General features: G+C 42.7%; 1 protein-coding gene across 2 annotated transcripts in view; it reads left to right on the forward strand.

Moving 5' to 3' along the window:
• HTR4 (5-hydroxytryptamine receptor 4) overlaps positions 1–21144 on the forward strand; it is a 220127-nt gene that overhangs the window by 193727 nt on the left and 5256 nt on the right. The gene's annotated exons all lie outside the window — the stretch shown is intronic.

A 21144-nucleotide genomic window follows, 5' to 3' on the forward strand; every position in this document is an offset into this window, starting at 1 on the left:
CTCTTCATAAACACAAAGGGACCGATGATTAATTAGGTAGGGGACCCTCCATCATCATTTCTCAGCGCATTTAGAGATTTGTCTTTCAGGTGCTTGGCACAACAAATTCACTCAGCCTCTGTCTGCAACTCACAGAAGAACAGTGTCCAAGAGCCAAGGAGTATTGAGCCACCATCATCACTGTAAATGGAGGGGAAGAATTCAGACTGAATTAGCTGATTAAGGTTCCAAGCTAGACTCTAGAGTATGGTGGATAGTGAACAGCCCAGCCTCAAAGGCCCAGATCCTCAAAGGTATTTAGGCTCCTAATTCCCATTGATTTCAGTGGGAGTTAGGAGCCTAAATACCTTTGAGGATCTGGGCCAAAATGTTCAGAAGTTGTGTTCACATAAACACCCAAATTCTGAAGTTTTTTCAGAACTCTTTAGCGTCTCAAGTCTGTAGGATTTATCTGGGAGCTTTCTCCTTTCGTCTATGAAGAGGTGAGAGATAAACCATTAGTCATTTTCAAGAGAGGTGTGCGGTGAATGTATTAACGATGTGCTGGAGGAACACAGCATCTATTGTTCTAGGGGGAATCAAAACTGTCATTAGGAAAATGAGGCAGATTACTTTTAAAGTGAATTTTGTGCTGGTGAAAGCTGCCGCGTTTGCTAGCTCTGTAAGATGTCATCTGCTCGTGCACAGAATAGAAACATGGGAGTCACCATAACAGATCAGACTAATGGGCTATCTAAGCACAGAGACAACAGCAGCAAAAGCTTCCAACGTTCCTTTCTCCTACCTCTGAAGGACCATGTTTGGTGCTTAGCCTTCATCCTCATCAAGTCATTGTTCTCTCTGAGGCTGACAACAAGGCGGGCAATTATGACAACGGTGATAGTGCATTTTGGGATGTGGACACTTCTCTAATTAGGACACAACTGTACTTCAGTGGCTTATTTGACAAATACCACCAAACCAAGCAATCATTGGCTAATTGCTTTTGGTCGTGGTGCTGACCTGGGCTGGATTCAAACAAGTCTCTAGAGGAAAAAGGCTCTGCACCCCACAACCACCCTCCTGAGTACTCTCTCCCGTGGATAATGCTGATTTAAATTTTGAACTAACAGTTTTTTAATATGTTCCACGGCCTGTTACAGGGAGAGATTATTTGCATACGACTAGAGCAGACATGGAGATGTGCAAGCCACACAGGCTTGATTTGAGAGTTCAGATCCTATTCTAGTCACAAGAAAAAATGAATTTACTGCTGTCATCTGAAATCAAACCAGGCCTACATTAGCAATGTCACACCAAGCAATCAATCACTGATCAACAAGGAATGGACTTCGAAGGCCCAGTCCACTGCCTATGGAAGCCAATGGAAAAACTCCATTTGTCTTCAACAGGGGAGGGGTGGGATGACTAGGGCCATAGAACCCTGTATTTGGCATGTGTCCACATCTTGTGAGGTCTGAAACAATGACAGATAACAACTGACATGCCAAAGGCTTCTTGGTGATGGAGGGAATGTGAAACACTGTCATGGCAAATGGGCTGCAGCTGGAGCATTCTGCTATTGCACTGAGCACCTTCCTCTGTGGTTTGTGCTCAGCAGGAGGGTGTAGGTTTCAAATGAGAGTCTGGTGTGTAAGCATTGCTGCAGTGTGACTGTTATAGCATGGAATGGGATCCAGCATTTGATGAGGCAAAGAGAGAGGGAGGAGGGGAGTTTATTGCCCTGCTAGTCAGTAAAGCAAATTAGAACTGAACGAAGATTTGATTTTCATTGCTGCTATATACATTTTCCATGCAAGAGCTTATTGCCGCTCTCCTCAAAACTTTGACCTTTGAAACAACTTGTTGGCTGTAATTCATGCTGAAATCTTTGCTCTGAATGACAGCCATAATTCCATAGTTATTTCCATTTATTGAAAAAAAAATCACTGCTAGATGAAGCAGACTAAATGTACAGTCTAAGTACTTTGACTTTATATACACACACAGACTGGATGCATGAAACCGTACCTGCAATTATCTCTACATTTCCATTTAGCAAACTTAGAACGCTTCAGAAACTTCAGTAATCTAGATGCAAGTATTTCCTATGCTATGATGATAATAAGGAGGAAAAGGAGAATCATAACCATGAGGAAGATGCCCTTAGATAACTGTAGCAAAGGGCTTTGGGCAAATATAATCTAATACTAGTTACTTATCTAGTTGGAAACATATACTAGACTTCACAAATGAAGGAAGAAGGAATTTTAGCAAATACTTGTAGAGTGATTGGATTTTCAAAAAGTACTTAATACAGCCTCAGATTGTACTGTACTGAAGGGTATTTTAGCCTAGTCCCATTTTACATAAGCAAAACATTTTAAACTAAACTACATATGTTATTTGGAATAAACTATTATATTAATTATTTTTTGTTACAATAGCACCTCGAGGCCCCAACCAAGACAATGTCCAAATTGTGCTAGATACTTTACATACAGGTGGCAAGAGACAGCCTCTAGCCCTAAGAGCTTACAATCTAAAACGGCAAGATGGACAAAGGGAGTATTAATTTCCCCATTTTATAGATGAAGAACTGAGGCACAGAGAAATTAAGTAACTTGTCAAAGGTCACACAGAAAATCTGGCAGATCTCAGAATTGAACCTAGTTCCCTTAAGGTCCAGACTAGTGTCTTAACTCCAAGACCATCTTCTCTTAACAAATTCTTTAAAGAAATCTTTTAAAAGCTCAGCTGTTCTCTATTCTATTAGTTCATAGTCAGTATTTGTAAATACGTTTAAGATCAGATAGTTTTAGTCTCATGCTTTTCTCTTCTTCTTCTACACTTCCATGGTGTATAAAGCATACAATTGCCTTCTTAGAAGGTTATTATTCAGCTTGACTGTTCTGAGTGGGGCCAGACTTTCAGCAACCTTTCAGAAATGGTGTGCCGAGTCTTCACTGATTTGCTTTAATTTAAGGTTTTGCATGCCAGTAACAAGAATCCATGCAATCCATGCTGAGCTGTGCCCCTCTTGGCCCTGTCTGCAACTGTCACTGCGCCAGGCTGGGGCCAGAGGGTCACAGCTGGGGGCGGCTGCAGAGCCCCGGGCTAAGGCCAGGAGCAGAGCTCCGGGCCGGTGGCCAGTACCTCAGGACAGCAGCAGAGGCCCCCTGGACCAGTGGCTGGGACCCAGGGCTGGCAGCAGGCTGAGCAGGGCCGGCGGATGGAACCCCAGGCTGACAGCAGAGCCCCCCTGGACGGGTGGTCAGGACTCAGGCAGTGTGAGTGCCACTGAAAATCAGCTCGCGTGCCAGCTTTGGTACGCATCCCATAGGTTGCCTACCCCTGCTTTATAGCATCAGGCATGAGGATCTGGGCTGGTAAGCAAAGATAATGGAATGCAGAGCCTTTGCCCTCTCAGTCCTGTCTGTAATGACTGTAAGTCACTGCCACCGTGGTGACCCACATGAAATGCATCGGTTGTCTCAAACTAGTTCCCTGTTTTTGATTTTTGATAAATCTCTCTCTCTTCTGGGGTCTGTGGCAGGGGGACGGCAGTGCCTGGCAATCTCCCTTGAGAGGCCAAGCTGAATTGTCCACACCCATAGAAATGATCCGTCAGGGTCAGGTTTGAGGCACATTGGAGAGAGGCAGTACAGGCAAACTTGCACTAATGGTGACCATGCTGTACCTCTCCAGTGGATAAATAAAGAACTTCAGTCTCTGAGGTTCTCAATCCAGCACACTCCTCCCAACCAGTGAGCTTTGCCATATAACATAGGAAAAAGAGGCTCAGTGACCAATGTTCTCTAAAATTCACTCCAGTACTGTTGATTGGGCTGGAGGCTACAGACTTACCACCGAGTGTTTGATGGTCCCCGTCCTGTATTCCACTCTTGAGTTTGGATCTCCTGAAAGTTACCATCCAGTTATCAGACTGGCTTCTTCAATTTCATTTCCTGAACATAATCCAGTGAGGTCCTCAGCTGTATAAATCACATTACTTTACCTAACTGAGCTGATGTAACTTTGACACAGACCAAACTCAAGGAGCCAGATTCACCCCTGGTATAACTCCACTGTCTTCCATGGGATTGTACATGTCTGGTTGGATGCAGTCTTGAAATGAGCCTGAGACTGCAGCTAATGCAGAGCCAATCCACGGGAGCCAAAGCTGAATGGGCAGAGTGAGAACCCAGGCAGAGTTCCGCTAATAAACAGTGTGCAGGGACTATTTGAGTTACATCTGTAAAGAAGAGAAAAGGGAGAAGAGGAACAAACTGAAGTAAAGGAAGTCAAAATACACATTTCCTTTCAGTGGCATGTTTCTTTCTTGAAGTGAAAACTGGGAGCTCATTTTAGGAGTGAGGCTCTATGGAGAGATCTGACAAGATATACCAGAAGCTGGAATAAGTGGGATGGGATGCAATTGTTTTTATAAAAGTCCAACTAAATTTTAATAAAGAATGATGAGCATATGCTTAGTTCCAGGTCACAAGATGTGATGGAATGTACTTGATCTGAAGTAGATACTTCACACATTGAGTACGATGGCTCAAGAACGTCAAGTGATTCCGAGACAAATTTGTATTTAAATTTGACTACAAAATGTTTTAAAATCCACATTGCTGGTGAATCCATCTAAATGCCTTCATGAGAAACTGATGTTAAAAATGCAGCTGTAGTGAGAAAGTTGCTTTTTTGACTATGTACATTTTACACACTGTACCACACTGTCCACTGTGCACTGCTTAGGCCCAAACTGTAAATTTTCTTTCCTTTAAAAAAATATTAAGGAGACAATAGCAGGTCAAATATACCTTCAAACTTGATTGGGGTATTTTAGGAAATTTTGAATCTTTTCAGGGACGTACTGGTGTTGCTGGAGTATGGTTCCCATTGTGCTAGGGGTCATACAAACATAGAACAAAAGACGATGCTTGGCCCAAACAGCTTCCAATCTAAGTATAAGACAAGAAACAAGAAGTGGATACAGACAGACAGATGGGGAGCACAAGGAAAGAATTCGATCATATTGGTCAGCCTGATAAGCTGTGGTCTCAACACACCAGCTGTGTATCCATTGTCAAGATGTATCCTATTGTAGGATTTGTTGGCTGACTGTTGAAGAGTATAACTTATGTGAATGTATGGTTCTAGCTACAAAGATACTAGTCTGGCTTGTTTAACTCTTTCTTTGCCAGCTCTCTGGTAAGGGAACCCTGTACTCCTGCCTCATTAAGCAGTGCCTTATCTAAAATATACTTACTGGTTTTACTGACTGTCAGTATGCAATGAAGAGAAATAGTCATGGCAGAAGAGGATGGAGACATTTGTCAGCTAGGCAGACAAATTTAGCTCCCAAGCAGATACAGGGAGCCAGTCTGAATACTGGCACTAGCAGAGTTTCACCTTGGCATTTCTAGCTTAAAATTTACTTTCCTCAAGCATTTGTGGGAGTAAAACATAGTTTGAATCTTCAAAGGAAGTGAGCAAATGTGTAAATGTGACTAAAGGAAATGCATTCTTAAACATCAGTGAGCACTAACACAACAGCCCTATGGTGGTCTCCCAGCTCTTGCATACTCTTAAACTTCATTGCTGCTTTGGTCCATTCAAAATAAATTCCTTAAAAATTTGCCACTCAGAAGGCAAAGAAGATCCTAAGGAATTACAGAGGTGTATGTGAAAGGGCTAACATATCTTTAACAAATACACCTTCTATAAACCATTAATCTGTCTCTGAGTGAAAAGACGTCAATCATGCAAAGAAACACAAAGATTACAAATCAGAAACCAAAATCTTTCTCTCTCTTGAAATTAGGATAAATGAGTAATTTACAGAGAGACAATCTGAGCAGTTGTACTGGAAACATTAGGTAGGTTACCAACAGGGAATATGAAATCAATTTAAGATGTTCTGCAACATTAACACATATCAGCAAAAAAGCAGAATGAGAGGTAAATTCCAAGCTCAATTTCACCCCAGAAATTGTATTGAGCAGGTTCAGAAAGTCATAAATTCCAAGGCCAGAAGGGACCACTGGGATCCTCTAGCCCTGACCTTCTGTATAACACAAGCCATAGAACTTCCCCAAAATAATTTCTAGAGCAGATCTTTTGGGAAAACATCCAATATTGACTTAAAAAATGATGGAGAATTATGGAGAATCCAATACAACACTTGGTAAGTTGTTCCAGTAGTTAATTATGGTCACTTTGTGCCTTATTTCCAGTCTGAATTTGTCTAGCTTCAACTTCCACCATTGGATTGTATTATACCTTTCTCTGCTAGATTGAAGAACCCATTATTAAATATTTGTTCCCCATGTAGGTAATTATAGACTGTAATCAAGTCACTCCTTAACATTCTCTTTGTTAAGCTAAATAAATAGAACTCCTTGACCCTGTTACTATAAAGCATGTTTTCTAACCCTTTAATCGTTCTCGGAGCTCTTCTCTGAACCCTCTCCAGTCTATCCACATCCTTCTTGAATTGTGAACACCAGAACTGGGCACAGTATTCCAGCAGATGTCATACCAGTGCCAAATGCAGAGGTAAAATAGTCTCTCTATTCCTACTCGAGATTGTTTATTCATCCAGAGGTCAAATTAGCCCTTTTGTCCACACTGTCACACTGGGAGCACATGTTCAGCTGATTATTCACCACAACCCCCAAATCTTTTTCCAGCAGAGTCACTGCTTCCCAGGATAGAGTAGGCGGTGCTGTCCTCCTTAACATCCTGTAACGATTTTCAACTGTTACCCAAATGTGGCAGTTCAATTTCCCTCTCTGGAGGCATGAGTCATTCTGCTCAGAGCCAGCAGAGAGAAGGAAGTCAGATTGTTCCATGAAGTCCACACACTTATTAAGAGTGGGGCACAGATAAGCATGAGAACCATCTGTGATTAGTGATTTGCAATATAGGTTTGGACCTACAGATTTAAAATGCCTCCAAATGTGGAGGAAGAACTGGAACTTCTGGTGGTGGAGCTTCTTGTATCATTGTGCCAACAGCCCAATAGGAATAGGTTGTGGGGTGAATTTTTTGTCTTGTTTTACATACTTTCAGTGCAAATATAATTCTCCCTTTACTTTTGTTCTCCATCTTCCTTACCACAGGCCCACTAATATTTGCTTATGAGAAGCCATAAGGGGAAAGGCATGCCTTGCTTATTAGTGCCACAGTAAATAGCCTGAAGATGTAGAATCTTGATTTTCCCAGATGGATTTGTTGAAGACTAATTTGTAATTATATCATAATGTGCAGAGAATAGAGCTGGTCAAAATTGTTCCAGTGAGATTTTTTTTTTCAATATAAAAAGCAGTTTTTGTTTAACCAAAATGTTTCACAATTTGCATTGAATATTTTCCATTTTTCATTTTGTTTCCTTTTGAACTGAATTTTTCTTTTTTATCTGGTTGGCAAAGAACAAAAATGTCAATCGAAAACAAAATGGATGAAGAATTTGTCCAAATTAGGCTGTGTGCTTGATCAAACAGAACGTTCCAGTCTCACCCCAGTCTGGTAATGGGATTAAGCATACTCTTGCATTTAAAACAAACTAAGAGTAACAGAACCTACCAGGACTTAAAGTCACTGCTGTTTGCACCCTTTGGGTTCCATGTAGGTTGCTACAGCTGGTAAATCCACATATTGCAATTGAAATGAAAACCAAGAGCATCACCAAGAGCATATGATTGCTGTTCACCTCCATTGCATAACACCACAAATATAGGCTATGGAGGGGGCTTCTGTTTTTAATGAAAAATTCAAAGCAGCTTCATCAGCAAAGAACTTGTGACTAAAGTGGGAAGCAAATCAAAATTAAGGTATAGAATTATCTTCAGTGGAAATTAATTCTAAACATGGTAAGGACGGTCCACTGGTTAGGGTGCTAGCCTGGGACTCAAGATATTCAGGTTCAGTTCTCTACCACAGACTTCTTGTTTTACCTTGGGCAAACCACTTAGCCTGTGTGAGCCATAGTTCCCCATCCGTTAGTTGGGGAGAATAGCACTTCCCTATCTAAATGGATGTTATAACTTACAGTATAAATACATTCAAGATTGTGCAGAGCTTAGATGGAGGCCATATAAGTAACACAGACAGGAGTTACTCTGGATTTTCCCTGATGTAACTTAAAGCAGAAGTTGGGCCACAACTAATCAGTTGGGCCTGATTCTTAGCTCCTTACACACACAGCCTCCAAATGCCATATGTTTCAATGTATGCAGTGTTGTTGTTGCCATGTTCTGTGTGGCCCATCTACAGAGAAAATTATTGTTACCTACCTCAGAGTAAGTAGCTAAGTATCATTTAATGTTTAAAAAGAACTTTGCAGTCCTTGGATGAAAGATGTTACATGAGTGCAGATAATTAGTGATTAATATTATTGTTCTCATCTATTGCAAGCTCTGCTTGCTTTTGGACCGGCACCATTAAACAGGAATAAGGGGTATACCTTGTATATACTAAAAAGAAAAGGAGTACTTGTGGCACCTTAGAGACTAACCAAAGAAATTTGCAATGTGTAACTATTTCTTCGACATTGCCAGGGGTAAAATTTTCAAAAGAACCTACGTGGCTTAGGGCCCAGATCCTCAAAGTCACTGGGTATTCAATGGGAGTTAAGTGCCTAAATACCTTTGAGGATCTGGGCCTTAGATGAACCTAAGTCTCATTGAAAGTCAGTGCAACTTCAGGTGCTTTTGAAAATGGGGTTTAGGCTTCTATGTCACTTAGGTGCTTTTGAAAATTTTACTCCATACCTTTTTGCCAGGCATTTTTCTACTGAAGAGTTGTAGCTTAATATCTACACTGTAAATGCTTTATGATAATATCGATATACTGTATATAGTTTTTATAGTTACTTAAGTATCACAGCTGAGAATTAAGCAAACAGAACTACTGGAAATTCAAGTCGGCAGGGCCTGGTGAAATTCATCCTATGGTATGTAAGGAACTAGTTGTTATCTAACTAGTTTTCTACTGGGGGAAAGGGTGGAGATAAATGAGCAGGGAGAGGAATGAGTGGGCTGGAGGCGGAGCAGCTCATCGTCCATTTTCCAGGTTAATAGAAGTAATTTGGGAAAGATACACAGCCATGGGCTGCATAACCTTGCCCATGAAGTCCCCACTCACACATCTTGGGATCTCTGGGAGCTACTGTGTTTCCCTTAACACTGTTAAACATGGGAAATACTACTTTTAAAAGTGAAGTGTTTCTTTCCTTTTGCCCCCTTTCTCCCCTTTCTAACTCTTCTGCAACTTCTTCCAGTTGGGGTTGGGATAAACCTGCGTCCCTGCCCAAAATGCTGCATGGCCCACTCTGCTTCAGCATAGCCTAAATGGGTCTCTTCGCCTCACCACTAATGCGGACAAGAGTATATCACATTGTCTGCCCGAAACCTTCCCCACTTTCTCTTGCTACATCTGTAACTACTGCAGGAAAACACATTGTGAATTACAGTTTGCTACAAAATAAAGAATCAGAGAGGCTGTTTTCCACCTGAGCCTGAAACAGGAATAAAGCAGAACAGATGCTTGATGGCCTGGAATAACTACCATACACAATCATCTTAATCTCGTCTCTATTTTTTTTTTTTATGTTGCAATTGTGAATTATGTTGTTTGCATTTGTAATTATGAGGCCAAACAGATGGTGGAAGACTTATTTCAGAATGATGGGTCCATTAAAATAACCTACTTTGGGCTGCCAAGTGATTGTTCACTGTAATCCTGATGCACTATAGCAAAGGGTTATTTCTCTCTCTCTCTCTCTCTCTCTCTCTCTCTCTCTCTCAGTGCATCAGAAGGGAACAGAGCTTTGAGAAATGGACACTATATTGGGTGACTGCTATAAAAGGGATGTTGTAAACAGCCACAATGGGTCAGCACAGAATATGTCTGCAGACTATGTCTGTTTGCCAGAAGCTGGGAATGGATGACAGGGGATGGACCACTTGATGATTAGAACATAACATAGGAACATAAGAACGGCCATACTGTGTCAGACCAAAGGTCCATCAAGCCCAGTATCCTGTCCTCTGACAGTGGCGAATGGCTGGTGCCCCAAAGGGAATGAACAGACAGGTTATCATCAAGTGATCTATGCCTTGTCACCCAATCCCAGCTTCTGGCAAACAGAGGCTAGGGACACCATTCCTGCCCATCCTGGCTAATAGCCATTGATGGACCTATCTTCCATGAATCTATCTAGCTCCGTTTTGAACCCTGTTATAGTACTGGCCTTCACAACAACCTCTGGCAAGGAGTTCCAGAGGTTGACAGTGTTTTGCGTGAAAAAATATTTTTGTGTGTTTGTTTTAAACCTGCTACCTATTAATTTCATTTGGTGGCCCCTTGTTCTTGTATTATGAGAAGGAGTAAATAACACTTCCTTATTTACTTTCTCGATACCACTCATGATTTTATAGACCTCTATCATATCCCCCCTTAGTCGCCTCTTTTCCAAGCTGAAAAGTCCCAGTCTTATTAATCTCTCCTCATATGGAAGCCGTTCTATACCCCAGTCATTTTTTGTTGCCCTTTTTCTGAACCTTTTCCAATTCCAATAGATCTTTTTTGAGATGGGGCGACCACATCTGCACGCAGTATTCAAGGTATGGGTGTACCATGGATTTATATAGAGGCAATATGATATTTTCTGTCTTATTATCTATCCCTTTCTTGATGATTCCCAACATTCTGTTCACTTTTCTGACTGCTGCTGCACATTGAGTGGATGATTTCAGAGAACTATCCACAATGACTCCAAGATCTCTTTCTTGAATGATAACAGCTAATTTAGACCCCATCATTGTATATGTATAGTTAGGATTATGTTTTCCAATGTGCTTTACTTTGCATTTATCAACATTAAATTTCATCTGCCATTTTGTTGCCCAGTCACCCAGTCTTGTGAGATCCTTTTGTAGCTCTTCACAGTCTGCCTGGGACTTAACTATCTTGAGTAGTTTTGTATCATCTGCAAATTTTGCCACCTCACTGTTTACCCCTTTTTTCCAGATCGTTTATGAATATGTTAAATAGGACTGGGTCCAGTACAGATCCCTGGGGGAAACCACTATTTTCCTCTCTCCATTCTGAAAACTGACCATTTATTCCTACCCTTTGTTTCCTATCTTTTAACCAGTTACCAATCCATGAGAGAACCTTCCCTCTTATCCCATGAGTGCTTACTTTGCTTAAGAGCCTTTGGTGAGGGACCTTGTCAAAGGCTTTCTGAAAATCTAAATACACTATATCCACTGGATATCCTTTGTCTGCATGCTTGTTGACCCCCTCAAAGAATTCTAGTAGATTGGTGAGGCATGATTTCCCTTTACAAAAAAACATGTTGACTATTTCCCAACAAATTATGTTCATCTGTGTGTCTGACAATTTTGTTCTTTACGATAGTTTCAATCAATTTGCTTTGTAGTGAAGTGAGGCTTACTGGCCTGTAGTTGCCAGGGTCACCTCTGGAGCCCTTTTAAAAAATTGGCGTCACATTAGCTATCCTCCAGTCATTTGTTTCAGAAGCTGATTTAAATGATAGGTTACAGATGACAGTTAGTAGTCCTGCAATTTCACATCCTAGTTCCTTCAGAACTCTTGGGTGAATACCATCAGGTCCTGGAGACTGATTACAGTTTAGTTTATCAATTTGTTCCAAAACCTCCTCTAATGACATCTCAATTTAGGACAGTTCCTCAGATCTGTCACCCAAAAAGAGTGGCTCGGGTTTGGGAATCTCCCTCTTGATGATTACCTGTTCTGTTCATTCCCTCTGGGGCACCTGGCATTGGCCACTGTTGGAGGATAGGATACTGGGCTAGATGGACCTTTGGTCTGACCCAGTATGGCCATTCTTATGTTCTTACGTATCAGTCTCCTAAGAAAAGGCGGGCATGGAAGGTTATTAGACCAACACAGTTTTCAACCCTAAGAGGTGCCCCCAACTCCTGATTCACCTTGTTTTTTGGGTTCCAGTTATATATGGCCACCACCCCGCCCACCTCCCCTCTTGTTCTGATTTCACTCAAACGCTCCTACTACAGTTTGTCTGCATAATGTAGTTGGGACTTAAGTCTTCTTGAACCTGTTAGGATCTAATCATAGAAGAAGTCCTAGGTCTTCAAATTTTTCAGCATCTTGGGATGCTTCTATCTCTGTTGCCTTTCAGGACATCCTGCTTAAGGACATCCTGCCTGCCTTTATCTACCCACAGTGACAGGGTACTCAACAGTCTGACAATAACAGAGGCTCCTTGGAATCTCATACTGGAATTGGAAGTGGCCATCTGTCAACCAGGTTCCTTTCTTGAAATCTCATTTCACCATCTCCCTCTCCTTTATTTTGTGGGGTGCTTCAACTCTGCCATCTACTGGACATTCTGCTCAGACAGATAATAATGTGCATTTTAGATCTTCTGGATTATTTTGTCTCTGAGCCTTCTGTGCCACTGCTTTTCATATTAAGACTTCAGGATCTGATCTAACAAAAATAAAGGCAGAGATGCTGTGTCAAGGCCTCTTTAGGTTGCAATGCTCTGTACTGACCCAGCTCAGAGTGTTACCTACATTCCAGCCCTGTTACCACACCCTATTTATGTGCACTTGTTCCCACTTAGGCTTCAGCACACAACTCCATAGCAACTAGCATAGTCCAATTACACTAGGGAGGTTTGGGGGCTGCCCAGTGTAACTGCCTTTGGTAAGCTGTTCCAAAATGAAGCTTCTCTCATCAGACAGGTTCTTCACAGCCCTCATCAGAAGAGAAACAGCTGAGGGCTTTGTTCCTCCTCCACTCATCAGTTATGAAACAGAAGACCAGAGTAATCAGCATCACTCCTACCCACAGCTATGACACAGCTACAGGATCCATTAGTACTTTACTGATGCAATGCAAATACTTTCAGGGCACAGATGGAGAACTAAGTGTAATGATACAAGGCTGCTGTTGAGTTGAGCCCCCAGAGTGCGGGGTACAAGTGGAGCAGGGAGCAGTTGAAAGGCTGGCTGCATTTGCTACCAAGCTTCATCAGGGATCCCTGAGATCACTACTATTTCTGGTTTATTTAAAAATGTATTTTAACTTGAAACCTGCTAATTGTCATGTAGCAAGTCTATGTTACTGTATGTTCCTGTGAGAGTTACCCTGAACCTCCGTCCGCTCCAATCATCTGTTACACCCACTTGTTGGATCTAAATTAGATTGTAAACCCATCAGGGCAGGCACTGTCTTTTAATATATCTGGCCAGAGCTCAGCACAATGGGGTTTCTATCTTGTGCTACAGTGATGCAAATAGTAATATGTTCAGCTCTCCTAGAGTTCAGATTTAAAATTTTCTTGGTACCCAAATCCCAAAGTGGGGACAGATTATTTTTAAAAAGGTGTATTACATAGCAGACAGAATGTTCTTACTATGTACTAGGGGCTGGTGTATACTGCAAACTTACATTGGCATAGCTACGTCTCTCAGGGGTGTGAAAAATCCACAGCACTGAGAGAAGCCATTAAGCCAGCCTAACTCCTGGTGTAGACAGTGTAAGAAAGAACCCCTCCCACTGCTGTAATGTGGTGCAACTGTGCCGCGGTAGCATTTTAAGTGTAGACATAGCCTAGGTCTTTACAAGGCTGTGCGGTCCATGAAAAAGGCAAGGGGTTCCAGCTAAGTTAAAGCATTTGATTCAGCAAATGTGTGAATTAAAACAGATGTACCTACAAACTGTGCACAGTCCCAACTCAAAACCACAAAAAAATCTAACACAGCTACATGCAGAACACAAATGTTCAATGTACGTGGAGAAGCAAAAGCACACATGTACAAACACAAAACAAACATGCACCTACAGAGACTTTTACTACCCTCAGGTGATACAAAAAAACCCTCTCTATCTCTGTAAATATTGATGATGAAAAACTGTTTCCTTCATTTTCTAGGTGGGGTATAGAATTAACAAAACCCCAATCAAATCAAATCTTTCCAAGCCTAGTCTGTAAGCAGCTGCAGAACTTGGTATAAGTCTTCCACAAATGTTTCCCCACCATAAAAACAGAAACCAGGCTCCCGTGAATTGAAAATAAAGTTTCCTATTCAGAAAGCACTTGATACTATAAACAGACAGATTCGGGGTGATTACCAAACGGAGAGCAGATGTGGCTGCACTCCCTGGAATAGGTTTAGGGAGGCAGAGGTATTCTCTGTCAATCTGTCCTAGCTAAGGCTTAGATTGATGCTTTCGCCATGCTTGGAGGGTTCTGAGTATTTTGCTTTTGGGTTTTTTCTCTGTTGTTGTTACACTTTGGGAATAAATATTTTTATTTGTAAAGGTTAACAAGACTGGAGCCAGCGATAAGCCCAATGTTTATTCAACGGCTTCGAAAAGTGCAGGTAGCTGCCACGCATGAGTTCCCTTCTGTAGTCCATTAGTGAGACAGCTCGAGCCAGCAGGCGCCATCTTCACTCCCCACAGGGTTTTCATGTGCTGTGCCTGCTATTGCAGCCCAAATCCTTGCACGTTTTTCGTGACATTGTTCCAGGTGTGGAGTGGCCCCTTGTCCTTGCGGTAGCCACCAAGGTTAATTTAATGTAAGATTACAGACTTGAATCAAGCCAGGGTTCTTGAGATGAAGATGGATATGAGTGTGAGGGCTAGGCCCGGGCTATTGTTAAAGTTAAGGGGACTTATTCATGACTGTTCTACAGTGCTTTTACATTTTCTCTGCTGGCATGTAATGCTGTATATGGCCATTGGAGAATTCCCTTGGTGTAGGGGGCATCCTGGGCAGGTATAGTCAGTGTAGCTAGCTTTATACTACCCTCACAGAGACCCAGGCGTAAGGGGCATGCCAGGGAATGGGGACAGGCATGTTCCTGTTCTCCAGCTATTTCTGCCTGCTAGAAGGGCGCTGGCACTCTTGGTAGTGGAGCACAACATAGAGTAGCCCTCAGAAAGAGGAGGTACAAAAGTGTCAAGCCACTATTTACCCCAGCCCCCACACCACGCTCAGAATGGGAGTTGGGATGAATTTGGCCCCTTGACTAGAACAAATCCTGGGTCTAATGTTGGGCTCAGGACTAGAGTTCACATCCAGGAAGCTCAGCCACCATAGCACATTGAGCTTCATTCCAGGGTTAGCTCATGTTATTCTTGCACGTGACACTCCACCCTGGTCTGTCACCTCTGTGAGACAACTTTCCAGGGGCTTTTCTTCTAGGGCAGAGATGCCCACCTTTGCTTCTGCTGGCTTCTTCCCTGCTTTGGTTTTAATACTATAAAGCCCCATAAATAATCTTCTAAACTCACCACCGTGATGACAGATAATTCTATAGGGAGCCTTGTAACTAATTCATCCAAGTTTCAACGTTCCCATTGGAAGGAGCGGGACAAGCAGGCACAACAGACTCCCACAGTTCTGGGGACTGTTTTGCAGCACAGGGTAGCTGGGGGAGCCAAAGACTACTAACTATCTTGGCTTTGCTTCCCTAATTGTACAAATCAGTATATGGGGGGGGGAGAGGGGGAAGAGAGAGGAGCGTGGGTGATCAGCTGAGAGTTTAACGGAGAAACTGCAAGAAAGTTGTATCCTATTGGTGATTATTTTCCTTGTATTTGGTGAATTCCCAAGATATTTTAGGATCACAGCCTCCTCATTTCAATCATGAATCTGTCAAGGATTTATCCAGACAGTCACCTCAACTGTGCCGAAAGCTAATTCCAACCATTTAATTAAAAAGCCCATTGTACTGTCAGAAACAGTGTGTGCTGGAGAAGCAATTATCTCCAAATTGGTCATGATCACAATTAAAATACCATTTTGCAAGCATGCAAACAGCCTGAGGCAGAAGTTCCTTTATGGGTAATAATGGCTCTCCTTTATCGGGCATTATTGCTGGGTGATTTGTGGTCTGAAATGAAATGGCAAGAGCACTCTTTACTGAGTTAGGGGAGGAGTCAGCTTCAGACATGATAGGAAGAGTGGGGAGCTATTTCGAATGGAGTTTGATATACCAGCATTTAAAAATCCCATACTAGAGACTCATTGTAGGTAGCAGAACTGAGCAAATAATTTGCAGTGAATAATTTACTCAATGAGTTTAGCCTCTTTTTCTGTTCATGGATTGTGATTTCCTCAGATTTATTCATTATTCAAACCTACTTGACAAATATCTCTTGACATATTTATCCTGACTATTCAGAATCCATGTATGTTGCTTAATTGTGGTTGGTGAGAGAAGTCACATGGTATGTTGTTTCCCGATTGGATGAATACTCATGTGCTTCAAGTGTCAGTGAATGTAAAATTCAGTTGCACAAATGCTTGTGCATTTCAATTTGACATGTGCTTTCTGTGAATGTTTGTGCCTGTAAAGTGAAGATGATGATCCCAGAGAGCAGATTGAATAAAGTGTTGTAATCTGAGATTGGCAGGGCCCTATGATATTCTACATCTGGACTTTAAAGGTTAGCTGTGTAACAGTAAAGCAGTCTGAAGTGTCATATGAAAGGAGAAACCACTGAGAAACCATCACATAGCACAGTAGTCCTCCAATGGAAAAGTCCTTAGGCAGTATATTTATGAAACCTTCCAGGCATCAATAATACAGAACATCTATTATTCCCTTGTTTTAGTTTTCACACCATGGCATGATTGCTCATTGTGATACAGAATGCTTCTCCCTCCCCCATATGCCCATCTCCCAAGATGGCAAACAGTTGGAATTTTTGGGCCAAGCACTAGAAGCAATATGAAAATAAATTTCTGCCCTGAGAGATTCTACAGCATACTAACAGTTTCTCTTTAGCTCACACATTTTTCGTACAGATGGCACCTTCTTCTGCTAAAATGCCAAATGTGGACAATTCCTTTCTGACTGCAAGCAGAGCTGCATGATATGCTGCCTCCTTTGAGTGTCTTGTATGAAGCCACTTTTCAATAGCTGCCTCTCCTGCTGCTGAACAGACTGTGCATCATTCTGCAGCATGGCTGCCGTGCTCGCAGAGCACATGGTCTCTCTTAACTCAGCTGTAGCACAGATCCTGGCTTGCTGATGTTTCCTTGGTGGAGCTTCCTGCACAAATGAATTCAGTCTGACTTGGCACAATATACAAAAATCAAGTCTGCAAATTGTTCTTACATTTTTAGTGACAGAAAGGACCATTATGTTAATCTTGTCTGACTTCCTGTCTAGCACAGGCCATAGCATTTCATAGAATCATAGAATATCGGAGTTGGAAGGGACCTCAGGAGGTCATCTAGTTCAACCCCCTGCTCAAAGCAGGACCGATCCCCAATTAAATCATCCCAGCCAGGGCTTTGTCAAGCCTGACCTTAAAAACTTCTAAGGAAGGAGATTCCACCACCTCCCTAGGTAACCCATTCCAGTGTTTCACCACCCTCCTAGTGAAAAAGTTTTTCCTAATATCCAACCTAAATCTCCCCCACTGCAACTTGAGACCATTACTCCTTGTTCTGTCATCTGCTACCTCTGAGAACAGTCTAGATCCATCCTTTTTGGAACCCCCTTTCAGGTAGTTGAAAGCAGCTATCAAATCCCCCCTCATTCTTCTCTTCCATAGACTAAACATCCCCAGTTCCCTCAGCCTCTCCTCATAACTCATGTGTTCCAGTCCCCTAATCATTTTTGTTGCCCTCCGCTGGACTCTTTCCAATTTTTCCACATCCTTCTTGTAGTGTGGGACCCAAAACTGGACACAGTACTCCAGATGAGACCTCACCAGTGTCGAATAGAGGGGAACGATCACGTCCCTCGATCTGCTGGCAATGCCCCTATTTATACATCCCAAAATGCCATTGGCCTTCTTGGCAACAAGGGCACACTGTTGACTCATATCCAGCTTCTCGTCCACTGTAACCCCTAGGTCCTTTTCTGCAGAACTGCTAACCTAGCCATTCGGTCCCTAGTCTGTAGCAGTACACTGGATTCTTCCGTCCTAAGTGCAGGACTCTGCACTTGTCCTTGTTGAACCTCATCAGATTTCTTTTGGCCCAATCCTCCAATTTGTCTAGGTCCCTCTGTATCCTATCCCTACCCTCCAGCGTATCTACCTCTCCTCCCAGTTTAGTGTCGTCTGCAAACTTGCTGAGGGTGCAATCCACACCATCCTCCAGATCATTTATGAAGATATTGAACAAAACCGGCCCCAGGACCGACCCTTGGGGCACTCCACTTGATACCGGCTGCTAACTAGACATGAAGCCATTGATCACTACCCGTTGAGCCCGACAATCTAGCCAGCTTTCTAGCCACCTTATAGTCCATTCATCCAGCCCATACTTCTTTAACTTGCTGGCAAGAATACTGTGGGAGACAGTGTCAAAAGCTTTGCTAAAGTCAAGGAACAACACATCCACTGCTTTCCCTTCATCCACAGAACCAGTTATCTCGTCATAGAAGGCAATTAGATTAGTCAGGCATGGCTTGCCCTTGGTGAATCCATGCTTACTGTTCCTGATCACTTTCCCCTCCTCTAAGTGCTTCAGAATTGATTCCTTGAGGACCTGCTCCATGATTTTTCCAGGGACTGAGGTGAGGCTGACTGGCCTGTAGTTCCCAGGATCCTCCTTCTTCCCTTTTTTAAAGATGGGCACTACATTGGCCTTTTTCCAGTCATACGGGACTTCCCCCGATCGCCATGAGTTTTCAAAGATAATGGCCAATGGCTCTGCAATCACATCCACCAACTCCTTTAACACTGTCGGATGCAACGCATCCGGCCCCATGGACTTGTGCTCGTCCAGCTTTTCTAAATAGTCCCGAACCACTTCTTTCTCCACAGAGGGCTGGTCACCTCCTCCCCATGCTGTGCTGCCCAGTGCAGCAGTCTGGGAGCTGACCTTGTTTGTGAAGACAGAGGCAAAAAAAGCATTGAGTACATTAGCTTTTTCCACATCCTCTGTCAGTAGGTTGCCTCCCTCATTCAGTAAGGGGCTCACACTTTCCTTGACTTTCTTCTTGTTGCTAACATACCTGAAGAAACCCTTCTTGTTTCTCTTAACATCTCTTGTTAGCTGCAACTCCAGGTGTGATTTGGCCTTCCTGATTTCACTCCTGCATGCCCGAGCAATATTTTTATACTCATCCCTGGTCATTTGTCCAATCTTCCACTTCTTGTAAGCTTCTTTTTTGTAAAAAGAAAAGGAGTACTTGTGGCACCTTAGAGACTAACCAATTTATTTGAGCATAAGCTTTCGTGAGCTACAGCTCACTGCATCTGATGAAGTGAGCTGTAGCTCACGAAAGCTTATGCTCAAATAAATTGGTTAGTCTCTAAGGTGCCACAAGTACTCCTTTTCTTTTTGTGAATACAGACTAACATGGCTGTTACTCTGAAACCTTCTTTTTTGTATTTAAGATCAGCAAGGATTTCACTGTTAAGCCAAGCTGGTCGCCTGCCATATTTACTATTCTTGCTACACATCGGGATGGTTTGTCCCTGTAACCTCAATAAGGATTCTTTAAAATACAGCCAGCTCTCCTGGACTCCTTTCCCCCTCATGTTATTCTCCCAGGGGATCTTGCCCATCAGTTCCCTGAGGGAGTCAAAGTCTGCTTTTCTGAAGTCCAGGGTCCGTATACCACTGCTTTCCTTTCTTCCTTGTGTCAGGATCCTGAAATCGACCATCTCATGGTCACTGCCTCCCAGGTTTCCATCCACTTTTGCTTCCCCTACTAATTCTTCCCAGTTTGTGAGCAGCAGGTCAAAAAGAGCTCTGCCCCTAGTTGGTTCCTCCAGCACTTACACCAGGAAATTGTCCCCTACATTTTCCAAAAACTTCCTGGATTGCCTGTGCACCGCTGTATTGCTCTCCCAGCAGATATCAGGGTGATTGAAGTCTCCCATGAGAACCAGGGAGTGCGATCTAGTAACTTCTGCGAGTTGCCGGAAGAAAGCCTCATCCACCTCACCCCCTGGTCTGGTGGTCTATAGTAGACTCCCACCACGACATCACCCTTGTTGCTCACACTTCTAAACTTAATCCAGAGACTCTCAGGTTTTTCTGCAGTTTCATACTGGAGCTCTGAGCAGTCATACTGCTCTCTTACATACAGTGCAACTCCCCCACCTTTTCTGCCCTGCCTGTCCTTCCTGAACAGCTTATATCCATCCTTGACAGTACTCCAGTCATGTGAGTTATCCCACCAAGTCTCTGTTATTCCAATCACATCATAATTCCTTGACTGTGCCAGGACTTCCAGTTCTCCCTGCTTGTTTCCCAGGCTTTGTGCATTTGTGCATTTCACCCACTAATTCCAGCATGGAGCCCATATCCTGTGGTTGAGCTAAAGCATATTTTCAGAAAGCCATCTGATCCTTATTTTAAAGATTTCAAGTGCTGGGGAATCCACCCCATCTCTTGGTAAGGTGTTTCCATGGTTATATCCACATGCATAATGATCAGTATTAAAACAGCTGATAGATATATTAGAGATGAGCTTGAGCCAGGACAAATTTAGATCCAGAGCCAGTCTTCCCCAACGTTTGGGAGTGTTCATATCTCAGCTTTTGGTTTAGGCCTTTTTCTGTTACACAGGTCCTAACAGATAGGTACTTAGTACACACATCCAAAAGCCCTACTCTGCACAGAGGAGTGTGCAATTCTAGACATTCTGTGGCTAGAGTGTTATAAGAACAAATTCTGGGTCTAATGCTATTTGCCTCCCCTCTTCACGCATGCTAAAAGTAGTAGAACTGATCATATTCTTTTTTAAACATGCATTTTAGAACTGGGTAATTGTTTCAGATGTGTAAGTTTCAGATGAAGGAGAATAAAGGCTTGTGTACATGGATACGTAGGCCAGATTTACACTACAGATCTATATCGGTAGAACTATGTCGCCCTGAGCGACGTAGTTCTACCAAGCTAATCCCCTCATGTAGACATCACTGTGTCAATGGGAGGCGCTTCTCCCGTTGACATAGCAACCGCCTCTCATGGAGAAGCATTAACTATGCCAGCTTGTTAGATCCACATGGGGTGCTGAGCTGCTTTGAACATCTGGCCTCACAGGGTGGAACCTGAGAAGTCATTATAATTAATTGCTTCAGTGAACAGCGTTTTTTCCCCTCGAGTTCTGTGGAGCAATTCCATTTTGGGGGGTGTCTGGACTCTTGCAA

This window comes from Chelonia mydas, chromosome 8 (assembly GCF_015237465.2).
Source record: "Chelonia mydas isolate rCheMyd1 chromosome 8, rCheMyd1.pri.v2, whole genome shotgun sequence".
In the NCBI taxonomy this organism is placed as follows: Eukaryota; Metazoa; Chordata; order Testudines; family Cheloniidae; genus Chelonia; species Chelonia mydas.